Raw genomic sequence first — 12741 nt, 5'->3', positions numbered from 1 at the left:
AATTTCCCAGGCCTTGCTAAAAATCTAGATACCCAGGTACAAGAAGCCCAAAGGACCCCTGGGAGATTCATTGCAAATAGGAAGACACCACGTCATGCAATCATCAGACTGACCAAAACATTCACTAAAGAGGCCTTTCTTTGAGCTGCAAGGCGAAAGAAACAAGTAACATACAAAGGAAAGCCCATCTGAATAACACCAGATTTCTCAATTGAAACTTTACAAGCAAGAAGAGGCTGGGGCCGCATTCTCATTCTTCTGAAAAAGAATAATGCCCAGCCTAGAATCTTGTACCCAGCAAAGCTAAGTTTTGTATACAAAAGGAGAAATTAAGAAATTCTCAGATAAACAAAGACTGAGGGAATTCACCAAGACAAAGACCAGCCCTCCAAGAAGTGCTCAAAACAGAATTGCAGACAAACCAGCACAAAAAACACTCACAAATGTAAAACTACTCAAAAGCTAAAGATCAAAGGCCAGATACCACAGTGGCTCAAGAGAGGAAACATAGCAATGAAGTTCTACCCAACAGGATGAACAGAAATCTGCCCCACCTATCAGTTCTCTAAATAAATGTGAATGGCTTGAACTCCCCACTCAAGAGACATAGGCTGGCCCAATGGATAAAAAAATATAAGCCAAGTATCTGCTGTCTCCAGGAAACTCATCTAACCTGCAAAGATGCATTTAGACTGAAAATAAAGGAGTGTAAATTGATATTTCAAGCAAACAGAAGCCAAAGAGTGGTGGTTTTGATTTCAGATAAGTTAGTTTTTAAATCAACAAAAGTAATGAAAGACAAAGATGGTCACTATATAATGGTGAAGGGTACAGTTCAACAAGAAGACATAACTATACTTAATATGTATGCACCCAACTTAGGTGCTCCCAGATTCATAAAGCAAACCCTACTTGAACGAAACCAAATGATAAACAGCAACACCATAATAGCCAGAGACTTCAACACCCCACTGATAGCACACGACAGATCCTCCAAACAGAAAATAAACAAAGAAATAATGGACTTAAACAGAATGCTAGAACAAATGGGCATGACTGACATTTACAGGACACCCTATCCAAAATCCACTGAATATACATTCTTCTTATCAGCTCATGGGACATTCTCTAAGATTGACCATATCCTAGGACACAAAGCATGTCTTAAAAAATTTTAAAAAAAACAGAAATTATACCATGCATCTTCTCAGATCACAGCGGAATACAAGTAGAAATCAAGCCTAACAGAAATTCTCATTTCTACTCAAAGTTGTGGAAGCTAAACAACCTTTTCCTGAATGATTATTTTATAAATGAGGAAATCAAGACAGAAATCAAAAGATTCTTTCAAATAAATGACAAAGGAGACAAAAGTTATCAAAATCTGTGGGACACAGCTAAAGCAGTCTTGAGAGGAAAGTTTATTTCCATAAATGCCTATATCCAAAAGACAGAGAATTTACAAATAGACAACCTAATGAATAGACTCAAAGAGCTGGAGAAAGAAGAACAGACCGACCCCAAACCTGGCAGAAGAAGTGAAATTAATAAGATCAAATCAGAACTAAATGAAATGGACAACAGAAAAACTATAGGGGAGATTAATAAAACAAAAAGTTAGTTCTTTGAAAAAATAAAACAAAATTGACATGCCTTTGGCTAGACTAAGACAGAAAAGAAAAATCTCTAACAAGCTCCATCAGGAACATGAAAGGAGAAATTACAACTGATGCCACAGAGATAAAGATATCATCTATGAATTCTACAAAAACCTTTATGCACAGAAACTGGAAAGTGTGGAGGAAATAGACAAATTTTTAGAAATACACAGCCTCCCTAGGCTCAATCAGGAAGAAATAGAATTCCTGAACAGACCAATATCAAGAACTGAAATTGAAACAGCAATAAAAAAACCTTCCCAAAAAGAAAAGCCCTGGACCAGATGGTTTCACACCTGAATTTTACCACATCTACAAAGAAGAACTGGTGCCTATCCTACAAAAGTTATTCCACAACATTGAGAAGCACTGAATCCTCCCCAACACATTTTTATGAAGCCATCATAACCCTGATACCAAAACCAGGAAATAACGCAACAAAAAAGGAAAACTATAGACCAATATCCCTTATGAATATAGATGCAAAAATTCTCCATAAAATCCTAGCAAATTGAATCCAAGTGCTTATCAAGGAAATAATCCATCATGACCGAGTGGACTTCATCCCAGAGATGTAGGGATGGTTCAACATATGCAAATCTATAAATGTAATCCACCACATAAATAGAAGCAAAAACAAAGACCATATGATCCTCTCAATAGATGCAGAAAAAGCATTTGACAAAATTTAACACCCTTTTATGATAAGAATGCTTAACAAAAATAGGCATAGATGGGCCTACATAAAAATGATACAAGCCATATATGACAAACCCACAGCCAACATCATACTACATGGGGAAAAATTGAAAGAATTCCCACTTTGAACTGGAACCAGACAAGGTTGCCCACTGTCCCCACTGCTATTCAGCGTAGTGCTGGAAGTCCTTGCAAGAGCAATCAGGCAAGAGAGCAGAATCAAGGGTGTCCAAATGGGGACAGAAGAGATCAAACTCTCACTCTTTGATGGTCATGTGATATTATATCTAGAAAACCCCAAGGATTCAACCAAGAGACTCCTGGAATTGAAAAATGAATTCAGTAAGTCTCAGGATACAAAATCAATACACACAAATCAGAGGCATTCATATATGCCAATAACAGTCAAACTGAGAACCAAATCAAAAACTCAATACCCTTCACAATAGCCACAAAGAAAATAAAGTACCTAGAAATATATTTAACTTTAGAACTAAAAGACGTCTATAGGGAGAACTATGAAACACTGAGGAAAGAGATAGCAGAGCACGTAAACAGGTGGAAAACCATACCATGCTCGTGGATTGGAAGAATCAACATTGTTAAAATGTCTATACTACCCAAAGTGATCTGCAGATTCAATGCAATCCCTATTAAATTACCAACATCATTTTTCACAGATATAGAAAAAATAATTTTACGCTTTATGTGGAACCAGAGAAGACCCTGTTTAGCAAAAGCAATTTTAGGCAATAAGAACAAAATGGGAGGTATTAATTTACCAGACTTCAAACTATACTACAGGGCTGTGGTTATTAAATCAGCTTGGTATTGGCACAAGAACAGAGACACAGACCAGTGGAACAGAACTGAGAATCCAGATATAAAACCATCCTCATATAGCCATCTAATATTTGACAAAGCAGGCAAAAACATACACTGGGGAAAAAATTCCTCATATAGCCATTTAATATTTGACAAAGCGGGCAAAAACATACACTGGGGAAAAAATTCCTCATTCAATAAATGGTGCTGGGAAAACTGGATAGCCACATGTAGAAGACTGAAACAAGACCTGCACCTTTCACCTCTCACAAAAATCAAATCACAGTGGATAAAAGACTTAAACCTAAGGTGTGAAACTGTTAGAATTCTAGAAGAAAATGTGGGAAAAACTCTTATAGACATTGGCCTAGGCAAAGAATTTATGAAGAAGACCCCAAAGGCAATCACAGCAACAACAAAAATAAATAAATGGGACCTGATTAAATTAAAAAGCTTCTGCACAGCCAAAGAAACTGTCACGAGAGCAAACAGACAACCTACAAAATGGGAAAAAAAATCTAATCTTCTCCTGCTATACATCCGATAAAGGGCTGATAACTAGAATCTAGTTAGAACTCAGGAAAATCAGCAAGAAAAAATCAAACAACCCTATCAAAAAGTGGGCAAAGGACATGAATAGAAATTTTTCAAAAGAAGACAGAAGTATGGCAACAAATTTATGAAAAAATTCTCAACATCTCTAATCATCAGGGAAGTGCAAATCAAAACCACAATGAGATATTGAACTCCAGTGAGAATGGCCTTTATCAAAAAGTCCCATAACAATAAAAGTTGGCGTGGATGCGGAGAGACAGGAGCACTCATACACTGCTGGTGGGACTGCAAACTAGTACAACCTCTGTGGAAAGCAATATGGAGATACCGTAAACAGATACAAGTAGACCTACCATTTGATCCAGCATTTGCATTATTGGGCATCTACCCAAAAGGACAAAAGACATTCTATAAAAAAGACATCTGCACTCAAATGTTTATAGCAGCACAATTCACAATTGCGAAGATGTGGAAACAACCCAAGTGCCCATCAATACACGAGTGGATTAATAAAATGTGGTATATGTATACCATGGAGTACTACTCAGCTATCAGAAACAATGGTGATATAGCACCTCTTGTATTTTCCTGGATAGAGCTGGAACCCATTCTACTAAGTGAAGTATTCCAAGAATGCAAAAATAAGAACCACATGTACTCATCATCAGATTGGTTTCACTGATCATCACCTAAAAGCACATTTAGGAATAACATTAATCGGGTGTCAGGCAGATGGGGGGGAGGGGATGGATGTATACATACATAATGAGTGCAATACGCATTGTCTAGAGGATGGACACGCTTGAAGCTCTGATTCGTGGGGAGAGGGAGGCAAGGGCAATATACATAACCTAAACTTTTGTACCCCCATAATATGCTGAAATAAAAAAAAAACCTACAAGGTATTGCAAATAGTAAATGCTCAATAAAAGTTAACTGATATCATTTCCCTGGAAATGGTGTAGACTGCTTAGGAAGTATTCCGCACAAGTCATCAGTAAGGGGTTAATTGATTATCCATTACTACTCTGAAATCTACAACTCCTCCTTGACACTTAATCCAGTGTCCCCATTGAGTCATGAGATTGGGGAAAATAGAGAAACTGTCACACAACTACATAGGAAAAATGAATGGGTTAAGATGAGAACATTAGAATTAGAAACTTTAAGAAAGTACAGCCCAATGCTTCTCACACTGGAGTACTTGTAGCCCCAGAGACAACGCAGGATGCCTCAGGATAAGCATCAATTTTCTTTTATAAGCAATTTTAAATAACACTTTAATTTAAAATAAGCACAAATATTTTGGAGTGAAATCCAAATCTGCATTAACTTTTAAGACGAAGCATGACACCTCAAAGAAATTTCATATTGGCAACAGGACAGATGCACACACGCACATACACACACCCACACACACGCACATACACACACACACACACACACGCACATACCCTGCACTCCCTGAAGTCTCTCCCTGCCATTTGATGGAAAAGTCTGAGTGACATATTCTGAACAGGAGCAGACATTCAGACTCGCAGAGCCAATGAGCTGGAAAGGATCTGTGGAAAGTGTTCATCCCTGCAGGTGAAGGGGTATCCAGGCCAGAGGGACTTACGCCAAGGCCCACACTCACTCAGGGCTCTTTCACTTACAGACCCACCGCACTTCAAGCTCTCTCCTGCTGGGTGAAAATTCTCTATTATATAAGACTCTAAAGGGCACCCTGGAGTCCAGTGACTCTCTCAGTTCACCTGGGACAATAGTGTTTGTTCTCCAGGAAGGCTGGTGCTCGGGCTCCCTATAGAAGCACACCCTAGTATGGTGGAGTCCAGCTGCCCTTGCTGATGTACAACACAGCATACGTGACTCAGACTCTCAGTGCAGCTGTCTGAACAGGGGACACGGCCACCATGCCACTCAGCAGCCTGCTCCTCCAGGCTCATACCCCCAATCTTGTCTATGTCTCCTCGTGAAATGTCTTTCCCTTAATCATGTTGGGAAGGAGCAGAAGCCCAGAGGAAAGAAAATAGGAATTGAAACTTGGATTTAGTTTTTACTACACCATTTCCTAGCCATGAGCCTTTGGAAAAATCACCCAATCTCCATGAGCCCCAGGTTTCCAGGTTTCTCATCTTTAAAATGAAATCTAAAAAGTACCTCATGGCCAGGCATGGTTGCTCACAGCTGTCATCCCAGAACTTTGGGAGGCTGAAGCAGGAGGATTACTTGAGGCCAAGAGTTTGAGATCAGCCCAGGCAACATAGCGAGACCTCATCTCTACAAAAAATAGAAAAATTAGCCACGTGTGGTGGCACATGCCTGTAGTCCCAGTTACTCGGGAGGCTGAGACAGGAGGCTCGCTTGAGTCCAGGAGTTAAAGGTTGCAGTGAGCTGTGATAACTCCACTGCACTCCAGCCTGGGAGACAGACCAAGACCGTGTCTCAAAAAAAATGAAAACAAAAACAAAGTTTCTCCAAGGACTGTGATGTGGGTGAAATGATATATGAAAATACACCAGAGTAAGTGCCTGTTAAATACAGGAGTGGGCTTTTGAAAATCTTTGTTTTTTTCTCTTCCAGGTTCCTTACATTCTGTTAAAGGTGTGACAAGCTATATATTTGTAGAAAGCTAATGAATGTGGTATAGTATGGTGGTTAAGAGCTCAAGCTTTGCATTCAGAATTGGATTTGAGTGCTAATGCCTCCACTGATTAACTGTGAGACTTTAAGCAGGTATTTAACCTCTCAGGCTAAGTGTCTCCATTTGTTAAATAGGTGTATAATAATAGATATCTTCACAAAGTTGTTGTAGAATAAATGAGATAATGTACTGTTCATGGCACGTAGCAGGTGCTAAATTAATATTTAATAAATAAATGAATGCATTGTCTAGGAAAAGCACTTACCACAGTGCTTGCACATGGTAAGCGTTTAACAAATGGCTGTTGTCAATGTTGTTTAAAAGAGCATAGCAAAAGAGTTACTTTCTAGGCTGTTCAGGATATATGTTCTTATTTAGCTTTGAGAATAGCAGGTCATATTCAATTTTTATCTTAGCTATTCTTCGTTATTGACTTATAATCTAATCTGAGGCTATTGTTTTCAATTTTTTTTAGACATAGGGGTCTCGCTATATTGCCCAGGCTGGTCTTGAACTCTTGGCCTCAAGCAATCCTCCTGCCTGGGCCTCCCAAAGTGCTAGGATTACAGGCATCAGTCACTGTACCTGGCCTGTTTTTAATTTTTATTCTGCCTTCTCTCTCATCATAATAATCCATTGCACTCATAGCTTGTCTTCCCCAGACACATTCTTAGCTCATTATTTTCATTACCAGGTGGCATCAGTACAGAGTTTGTCCATTTTAGGGGCCATAAAGGTGAGACCTGAAAGGGTAAGAGAGTTCACCAAACTCACACAATATGTTAGTATCAGTCACCAAGTAGAGGAAAATCAATCACAGGATGTCTAGTCCAATACTTTTGCTCAGAAAAGCATACTGCTTAGTAATAGCCATGCAATATATTTAACACAAAAATGCAATTATTTAAAACTCCATTTCATGTGAATACAATGATTATAACCTTCAAAGTTATCAGTCAGTATAAATAGGCTCATTCAACATGATGATGGGTAGATTAGAATAGATATTTAATCATAAAAATAAGAACTCAAAGACTAATTTCTGTTATTTTCTCCTTGTCCCATTTGTCAGCCAATACAGGTTCACACCACTTTGCAAGTTCTACTCCTCTGCCCACTTCTCCATGTACAGAAATAGCCCATGTGTGTGCACAGCGTGAATACGTGCACATGTTTCTGTGGACTCGCATTCCTTGTTCTCTCAGTCTGGAATGAGTGACTGCAGCTATTGCAAAGCTCCCCATGAGTGCTGTTCTAATACTAAATTTAGCACATCAGGGCAACTTCCATAGGAGCCACTTATGATGCCAAAAAACAAAGTTCAAATTTCAGTTTCTGAAGGATGCTGAAGGGCACGACAAGACGATGAAGTTTCTTTTCTAAGCATACACGTCTGCCGTCACCAGAAGGGAGATGGCCAAAGTTCACTATTTGGGGGGAACATCCCATGAATGAACATTGTAGATTCTCTGCATGCTGAGTAAATACTTACTGCCCTTCCCAACTTTGCTTCTGTGATATACTTTCTACACAAGATCGTTAGGAGCATGCCCATTACACTAAGGACGCAATACTTTGCATGTCCCATGACATATGACACTACGGCACCATGTTCTAGTGTTGGCCAGATATCATTCACTGAATAAATTGTCACTAAATGAATCTGACTGGGGTATAATCTCACCCCTGGGAGAATAAAAAAATTATTTCCAACATTCAACAAATAATATTTTAGACAATACTAATTCAGCTATTCGTTGTAATAAAAAGATTTTTCTCCCATATGAACTGACTCTCCATAGCTCCTCAAAGAAAGCTGCTAAGCCCCAGAACTATATGGAAAGAACCCAGAACAGTTTGCACTGCTATTTATTATGATAACCAAGAAATGGGTGGGAAACTGAGCACTGCATTCATTGTATATTAATTGGGTGTCTACTATGTACCAAGCACCATTGTAGGTGTTAAGTCCAGGCCACATGAAGTGAACAAGGTGAACCTGTTCCTTATCTTCTTCGAGTTTACTGCCTAACGGGACACAGACAAGGTAACAGAAATTCCAAGGATAAGTGTTAGAAGAGGATGACGGTAAGAAGCCAACGAAAGGCACAGCAAAGTTATCCACCGTAGTCAGAGAAGACTTCCCAGCAGAATTGTCTCAACTGAGATATGAAACATGAGAGTGCATTATCCTGGAAAGAAGGGAAAGAGAGCAAGACAGAATGTGTTCCAGGCACAAGGATGGATATGATAAGGGCTCAGAGGTCAAGGAAGCCCTGGTACATTCACGGCATCATCGGTGCATTTCATGTTCAGTGTGACTTGAGCCTAGGATGCAAAGAGAAGTGTTGAGACTGAAGGCGTCCTAACTGCCTCATCCAGCCAAGAAGACAGGAGCATAGCCCAGCTCCCCTAATATCCAAGTTGTTTGTGCACACTTATGATGAACATCTGATATTTCTGTCAGCCCAGCATCCTGCCCTCTGGCTTCTGGCAATAAATCATCAATTTTCCTTTTATTAACATCCCTGCCTCCTCTCAATTTCTATATCCTGTGTGGCACTGACCTCATCCCTTGCTCTAAGAATGGGCACAAAATTCAGACCTGGACAGTAAGAGTCTTGCATCTCCCTGGCCGTGGTGATTAATTCAGCAGCCAATACAGGTCCAGAGATATTCCAAAAAACATGCACCCAGAACTGACGCTTGAACTGCTGGGAAGGAAGGATGCTTCCCATTGGGTTGACTGAGATAATATTAATAGAATATCAACCTAGAGCTGCAAGCAGTCATCTGTCCACTATTCATTCATTCAATAATCATTTATGGCATAACTATCATGTGACTCATGCTGTTACAGGCATTAGGAATACAGAAACAAAAGACATATTTCTATTTCTTAGGTTATCACCATCAAATGGAGAGGCAATGAAGTAAACTTGTCACTTTAATAAACTGTGATGTGTCAGAGTAGAGATTACGTACATTATGATAATGCAGGGAAGGGCAGCCAGCTCAGAGAGAAGTAAGTTCGGGCTGGGCCACAGTGAGTTGTTGTCTGCAGGACAATATACTGGAGGTGTCTGCAGCAGGGAATCTAAGTTAGGGGTTCCCCAGAGAAGTCTGCAGGGACACATATTTGTGGTTGATAGTGTTCATTTGTTTACACTTTGCTTCTTTCCTGAAGATTTGTATGTGCTTTGATTATCAGCACACAAGTCATAATTAAAATCATGGTTATGAATGAGATTGTCAAGGAAGAGCACAAATTTCAAAATAAGAAAATAAGTGTTTAAGGTAAAAAGCAGAGAAAGAGAAGTCCATGAAGATAGAGAAGGCAAAGTCAGAATAACATCAAGGCAACCACAGGAGGAGAGAATGTCAAGAAAGAGGAAGAGGTAAAGAATAAATATAGTAAGAGATAAGTTATACAAGAACTTGAGCCAGGCACGGTGTCAGGCACCTGTAGTCCCAGCTACTTGGGAGGGTGGATTGAGGCCAGGAGCTCAAGGCCAGACTAGGACATGGCATGACCCCAGCTCTGGAAAAAAAAAAAATTTAAGCAATAAAAAAGAATTTCAAAGTGTCCACTGGATCTCATAGGGCTGTGAAAGGGTCAGAAAAGGAAGAGAACAGTAAGGAGGAATTGTGTTTGTTCACTGACTAGTTGGCTAACTGGTCAATTGGTTGGTATAAAATGGAAGAGACTCGGACATGTTTTCACCTATTGTGGAAAGGCAGTGGAAAGGCAGCGTAAAGGAGAGACTGAAGACCCAAGAGAATAAAGGAACTGAGTGATGAATGTGGAGGCCGCAGAGGAGGCTTATGGGAATGGACAGTCCAAGAGCAGGCATTTGTCCCAGGTCAGGAAATACACCTCTGCCTTTAGGAAGGGAGGGAGGCAGCAAGGGATATATGAGTGTCCATGCAGATAATTTTGTGAGCCAGCCTAGGCAAGGTTGATGGAAAAAAGTACATATACTATGTTTTTAAAAAATTGATTTTACTCATTATTCTACTTAACATGTTATGAAACTCCCACAATTCCCAGTGTCAAAAATGACTGAGCTGATGGGGAGGAGTTTCAGGAACCTGAGGCTGTGCTGCACGGCCGCCAATGGGCAGTGTTTTCTACTCTATTTGAAACCACAGTCTGGCTTATTTTTTTACTCAGGTAAATTTCTTTCAGCCTTAAGTCTGTGGGTCACACTTATTTTAAGCCATATCATTTTCCTTAGTGTCAGGTTTTTGTGCCTTTGCCCCTCAAAAGTCAGCAGCAGTTGAGAAGGTACTTGCTCCAATCAGTAACCATTTGAAAACAGAAATTCAGATATTTAAGATGAGTCTGTGTAGAATGGCTACCTTTAAGACTTATTTCTCTTGTGCTCATTTCAGCAGCACATATACCAAAATTGGAATGATACAGAGTTTAACACGGCCCCTGTGCAAGGACGACACACAAATTCATGAAGTGTTCTCTTTAAAAAAAAAAAAAAAAAAAAAGACATCTTTCTCGAAAGTAACCATTCCTCCTACAAATATTATATTGTAAGTGGCCCCATTTAGGAGGATGCTTCAAGTTTCTGTTGCAGAAAATTATAGTCTGATGAGGCCTGGTTGGTGACATGTGAGATCCGTTTCACAAATAAAGCACCTGTTCCCAAATTGGATGTGGAGCAAGTTCAGTGCTGTGTGAGAAGCTGTCCAGCAAGGGGAAAACTCACATGAGGTGAGTAATCGATTACTGAAGAGGTTATCCATCCCAAAGCATTCATTTTATAGCATATAAACTGAAGCCCAGAGTACCATATGGCTCACTGGGATCAATACCAGGACCTACATCCAGGTCTCCCAACTCCCAGCCCAGTGTTCATTTCTCCTTTCATAACATCTGTTTTTCCTGCTGAGCGGCAAACTCCACAGGGGCAGGGACCTCTTCCATCTTGTTCACTCAGGTATCCCCAGCATAGAGGTGGCAATCAAATATTTCTATTTGTCAATAAGTTGGCCACATTCAAGTTAAATGGTTATGGGTCATTTATGAGGTTTCATGCAGAGCTGAACATCAAAGATCTCAACAAAAAGAAAAAATAATCACTATCTCATAAACACATGGTTTATGAATCCTGAAGATAATAGCAACCACAGAGCCACCTCTTGTAAAAGGATCCATGCCAGGGTTTCATTTGTCATGCCAGGCACCATGCCCCTAGTCATCTATACAGCTTGAAAACAAAAGTTTCCACATGGCCTCCAAGTCAGACTTAACAAACTTGAATCCTCCTTAAAATATTTAACAGGCTCTCTCCTCTCCCCAAACACTATAACTGCTAAGCCTCATTTCATCCTCCCTTAATCAAACCTGCCTAACACTTTTTTATAAGTTGAAATCACTTATTCTTTTGCACACAGCAATACACTCCATCCCCCAGGTACAGCCCCTGCCAGGGTATGCAGGCAATCCAAGGAGTCAGGCTTTGAAAGTGGCATTCGCCACAGCTGAAGTTAGTTTTTTCAAACAAGACCCTGTGAAGTTCCTCGTTTTGCTGAAAACCATGTGCCGGCCAAATCCGCTAGAAGGGTCTCTTGTGGGAATTGTACTCCCTCTTAGCATTCTTTAATTTGGGTTTGGTTGGGGCCAATTGGTTAATGGTGAAAATAAGTACTTACATCTTTTGCCCCTAATCAGGAGCTGCTGCTGCTGCTGCTTCTGCTATATCCCATCATGACAGCCTGCTGTTACTCACAGCTGGCAGACACTGTAAACTGTGATGCCACGTCAGCCACCCAGAACCTTTCTGCTTTAGCAACAGTTTCCCAATGGAATGACTTCGTATGTAGCTCCTGAAGCTGGAAACATGATCCGACCACCGTATTAAGAAGGTCTGAATTTAAAAGGCCACTATCTGAAATTACAGAAAGAAGCTACACATACCCCTTCATGTGTCTGAATGAGAATTCCAAGGGGAACCTCAATATCATATTGAATTTCTGAACAATAATGATAGCAAGTTAATAATTGACAAAAATACCATCCGGATTAGAAATTGAAAAAGTGAAACTTAGGGACGCTTAGCATTACAAGTGCTAGTTCATCACAAACTCATAGCTTTGGAGTGGCAAAAAACTGAAAAGATGGATGCTCATGAAAAGGGAAATAGTTTAATAAATAATAAGACATTTATGTTGTGAAACATTAGGATATCTAATAACAAATAATAAATAACAATTATACCATTTGACTCAAAGGGGTTTCTATAGCATATTATTGGTGAAAAGGTACATTATCCCATATGCCACTATGTATATGTATACATTAATAAAATTATATAAGATTATATATGAGTATTTATGTATCTA

The 12741-nt window shown here is 39.7% G+C and overlaps 1 non-coding gene across 1 annotated transcript; it reads left to right on the top strand.

Annotated features, from left to right (window-relative positions):
* The first annotated feature begins 10763 nt into the window (after window positions 1–10763).
* Window positions 10764–10867, top strand: LOC123636203. Its single transcript, XR_006734406.1, has one exon. It is a non-coding gene; the product is annotated as a U6 spliceosomal RNA (small nuclear RNA).
* Window positions 10868–12741: the final 1874 nt, after the last annotated feature.

The sequence above is a fragment of the Lemur catta genome, chromosome 3, assembly GCF_020740605.2.
Source record: "Lemur catta isolate mLemCat1 chromosome 3, mLemCat1.pri, whole genome shotgun sequence".
Classification (NCBI taxonomy): Eukaryota; Metazoa; Chordata; class Mammalia; order Primates; family Lemuridae; genus Lemur; species Lemur catta.
The sequence above is the reverse complement of the archived record's forward strand: the minus strand, read 5'-3'. Positions and strand labels throughout refer to the sequence as shown.